Below are 5,164 nucleotides of genomic sequence, written 5' to 3'. Positions count from 1 at the left end.
ATTACCACCGAGAAGAAAGCGAGGATTTCTGATGCTGCATAGTCAAAGTTGAAAAGTATAGCGCTGGAAAAGCACAGCAGATCAGGCAGCATCCAAGGAACAGGAGTGCCAATGTTTCGAGAATAAGTTCTATATCAGAAATGACATTCCTCACGAAGGGCTTATGCCTGAAGCATAGATTCTCCTGCTGCTCAGATGCTGCCTAACGAACTCTGCTTTTTCAGCACCGTACGTTTCCACTGTGGATTTACGTTTGTCAGTGACACAAGACTTGCTTTTCTTTCACAACTGATCCCAAAGATACTCAACGTGTCGGTGTGTTTCTTTTATTTTCGGGACCATGCCTGTTCGTGTCCTCAATCAGAGATCAATAGCCGACCCAGTCTCCATCAGTCAGAGAGCCCAGTTGAAGTGTAGGATGCAGAATGCCAGTGTGAGCTACCATGTATTATTGTATTGACAAAGTTTCGAGAAGCCTCAATGTCAGTGATCACGCATACTACCGATGATAAAATATACAGGGGCAGCAACATCACTTATCGCTTCCAATATACTCGAAACTTCGCCAGTATTTGTCATATCCTCACCATCAGAAATGTGGTCTCCAGTGCCTCTGTCGTCTATTACCGTGCTATGTTGGCGACCTCAGCTGGTTATCACAGTGAGACAGGGCAATGCAATAACTCAGTGTGCTCAAACTTACAACAGCTTCTGAAACATCACTGGCTGAGGGCATGCCATTACCTCCAGCAATACCCTTCAGTGCAATTTCCTACAGAGGCCAACTGAAATTTGAGGTGGTTCTGTCAGATCTCCACAGATGTTCCACTCTGGATTAAACCCTGCACTGTCAGCGCTCTGAGAGATTAGTGGGATTTCGAAATCTCTCTCTCGATTGTGTATCGGTCTGACCCCACACCCTTCTCCATCCGAGAAAGGCAGAATGTGAAAAAGTCAGATTCAAAAATTCTTTCCTCCTCCCCTCCCTCCAGCCGTATGACTGGTTTTTGATGAGCTGTACCATTGTAAGATTTCTCTGAGAACTATCTTCAGAAGTGGAACCACGCTGAACACTTGGGGTAAGTGATTTTGTTTCTCTTTCTCTGTCTCTGTCTTGTATCATTCAGATTCGTTCATTTTTTTACCCATTCACGGTCGACTCTGTTCTCTGGACTTCACCAAATAAAGATTTAACACATTTCTCAACAAATCTAACTCACGTACGCAAGCCACAAGTTTTACATTAATAATTAGTTCATCATTCACGCAGTCAATCACTCACTCTCTCTCATCCAGGTCAGGTTATGATTTATATTCATAATTCACACACTCGGACAGGTCAGTGTGCTTCATGTATTAATTATTCTCTCGCTGTCTGTCACACATACATACACACGCACACACACACGCGCACACACATGCACGCACACACACACGTCAGATAGATTATATCAATATTTCCCTCTCACAAATAATAATTCTGTTTCTCTTACTGACACACAAAAGTCAGGGGGTTACTTATATCAACCATTCTGCCTCTTCCTCTCCCTCTCTCTCACACACACACAGGTCGTTACATATTAATGTTTCTCTCCCTGTCACACATGTCAGGCGGTTATTTATTTTGATAATTCTCTCCCACCCACTCTCTCACAAAACATAGCTCAATGTGTTTTTTCCATTAATAATTTTCGCTCGCACACAAACATAGACAGATTTGAGCTCATATGAATACTTCACTCACACATCCACGTAAGTATTACATTAATTTTTTTTTGCTCACACAGACATACATAGGACAGAGTTTTATTTGTATTAATAATTTCCCTTCATCCCTCCCTCTCCCTCTCCCTACCCGCACACACACAGGTCATTGTGTTTTTTACATTACCAATTCCCTCCCTCACACAAATAGTCACAGGTCGGACATTATACCAATTATTCTCTCTCATACACAGTAACATGTCAGTAACACATTAATAATTCTACCTCTCACAAAAACACACGTCAGTGTTGATTATATTAATCATTCTCTCTCTCCCTCTTTCTTGACCATTAAAAAAACACACACAAGTCAGACATTGAATCAATAATTCTGTCTCACATGCAGGTCAGAGCTTTATTTGTATTAATGATTCCTTCTCTCTCCCTCTCTTTCAGACTCACTGATCAGTGTTACATTCCTAATTTTCTCTGACACAGACACATATAAGTCGTTACTAGGATTTATAATTCGCTCTTTTCACTCTCACTCTCCCTCTCTCATAAGCACACAGAGATCAGAGATTATATCAATAATTCCATTTCAAACACACAGATCAGTGTTACATTCGTAGTTCTTTCTCGCACACAAACACCTTGCAGTCGGAATCTTATTTATGTTACTAATCACGCTCTCTTTCTCCAACACAGATAAATACATGCAGACACAACACACACATCGTTCAAACACAAACAGTTCGGAGATTATATCAATAAGTCTCTGTCACACACACAATGGTGAGTGTTACATTATTACTTCTCTCTCTCAGACATGCACAGATCCGCATGTTATATACATTCTTAAATCTCTGTCTGCCTTTCCCTTTCTCAAAATCGAGCACCCGTCCGAGATTACATCAATATTTCTTTCTCGCGCACTCACAGGCAAATTAATAATTCTCTCCCACACAAAGAAACAAGTTATGATGCAAATTATATTAATAATTTGCTCTCTCTCTCTCTCGCGCGCAAAAAAACTAACAGAGGCCAGACTTACATCAATAACTCTCTGTCTCTCACGCTGTTCAGAGTGTTAGTTATATTAATAATTCTTTGTCATTCTGTCTCCCTCACTCCGTCTCTCTCACACACAAATACATAGGCGCAGAAACACACAGGACAGCCATTGCATCAATAATTCTCTCTCACAACAATCGGTCTGTGTTACATTGATAATTCTCCCTCACAAACACACGCAGTTCAGAGATTCTAACAGCAGTTCTCTCTCACACACGCAGCTCGTTCTTGCATTAATAATATTGTCTCTCACGCCAGCACCCAGATCAGAGATTGCATCAATAATTCTCTGACAGACGTTCACAGGTCAGTGTTACATTGCTGTTCTCTGACACAGACACGCATAGGCCATAGGCTTAGTAATATTGATAATTCTCTCTCTTCACTCTGCCCTTCTCACAAACACACATGTCTGTGATATATAAATAATTCTCTCACGCACGCACTGAATGTTAAGTACATGAATAATTCTCTGTCCCACAAAAACACACAGATCCGAATGTTAATTCGATTAATTATTCTCCCTCTCTGACGCTCACATACCAAACGCACACAGGTCAGAGATTATATCAGTTTGTTACTTATATTAATAATTCTCACTCACACACACAATCACACACAAATGCATACACGTCAGAGGTTATAGCAATAATTCACTCTCAGGTACACTTCAGCAATTCTCTCTCACACAGACATGCACAGCTATCTCTCTCACACAATCTCTATCACACAAACAGTTCAGAGATTATGTCACTAATTCGCTCTCACTTAGACAGCTCTGTGTTATACTAATAATTCTCCTTTTTTTTATATTGATAAGTCTCCATCGCAAGAGTATACTGATCAGACTTCACATCAGTAACAATCTCTCACACACGGGATAGTGTGCTATTACTATTAATGAGCATCTCTCTACGCACCCCCTCCACCCCACCGCAGAAAGTCCACTCAGAGATGAAATCGATTATTCTCTCTCATAGATAGTTCAGAGTTACAGGGACAATTCTGTCTCACACAGAGAGTGGTCAGATCATTATTTCTATTAATAGACTCTCTCTCTCTCTCGCTCTCTCTCTCTCTCTCTCTCTCTCTCACACACACACACACACACACACATGCACACATTAGCTTGATATTGATAATTTTCTCTCTTACAAACAACACTGGTCAGCGATTGTAACAGCATTAATACTACCCTCACTCAATCACCATCTCTCTCTGTCTCTTCCACACGCATTTATACACACACGCACATTCACATACACACAAGTCAGTGGTTATATTAATAAACTGGTCAGTATTATATCCATATTTATCTTACTCACAAAGATTCATAGGACAGTGATTGTAAGAACAATTTCCTCACACCCACTCACAATCCAATGGGATATTAATAATTCTCTTTTTAATAGTTATAGTGTTAATTATATTAATTCTCTCTCCCTCTCTCTAGATCACGTGCAAAACACACACTAGTCAGAGATTACATCAATAATTCTCTCTCACACACACAGGTCAGAGTTACATGAATAATTCTCTCTCAAACATACATAGTCAAGATCAGAGTGTTGCTTATATTAATACTTCTCTAACCCCTATCCCCACTCTCTCCCTCTTCTCAAACACACATGTCGGTCAATTATTTATATTAACAATTCTCTTTCACATACAACCATACATAGATAAAAGATTATGTCAATAATTCCCTTCAAACATTCAGGTACGTGTTACATTGCTATTTTGCTCACACATAATCACCCACATCTCAGAATTTATAGCAATAATTCTCTCTCTCCTCTTCTCTCTCTCACACACGAGCACACGGAAGCATACAATCCACAGCAAAATGTCAATAATCTCTCTCTCACTAAAACACACAGGTCAGTGTATTGATTATCGTCATAATTCAGTCCCTCTGCCTCTCTTATACACAAACATACCCAGTTCAGAGAATAAATCGAGAAGTCTCCCTCACACACAGGTCACTGTGTTATACATCAATAATTCTCTCTCACCAACATGGTCACTCGTTACATTGATAATTTTCTTTCGCACATTCACATGCAGAGCAGAAGTTAACAGTAATAGTCTCTCTCACACATAAAACATTGTTATATTAAAACTTCTCTATCTCGTTCAAAGACAACAGCCAACGTGATATGTATATACATGTAATTCTGTCTCTCTGTCATATTCACACACATACACACAGATCAGAGTTCAGAGCAACATTTCTCGCATGCACGCAAGTCGGTTAGTCCATTTTAATTGTTTTCTTACACAGCTCAAACTGCTATGTATAAGTATATATAAATATTTATCTCTAACATGCAGGTTCAGAAAGTTATATCAATAAGTCCCGTCTCTGTCTGTCTCACACAAACAC

Source organism: Chiloscyllium punctatum, chromosome 28 (assembly GCF_047496795.1).
Source record: "Chiloscyllium punctatum isolate Juve2018m chromosome 28, sChiPun1.3, whole genome shotgun sequence".
Classification (NCBI taxonomy): Eukaryota; Metazoa; Chordata; class Chondrichthyes; order Orectolobiformes; family Hemiscylliidae; genus Chiloscyllium; species Chiloscyllium punctatum.
Note: the sequence above shows the minus strand (reverse complement) of the source record.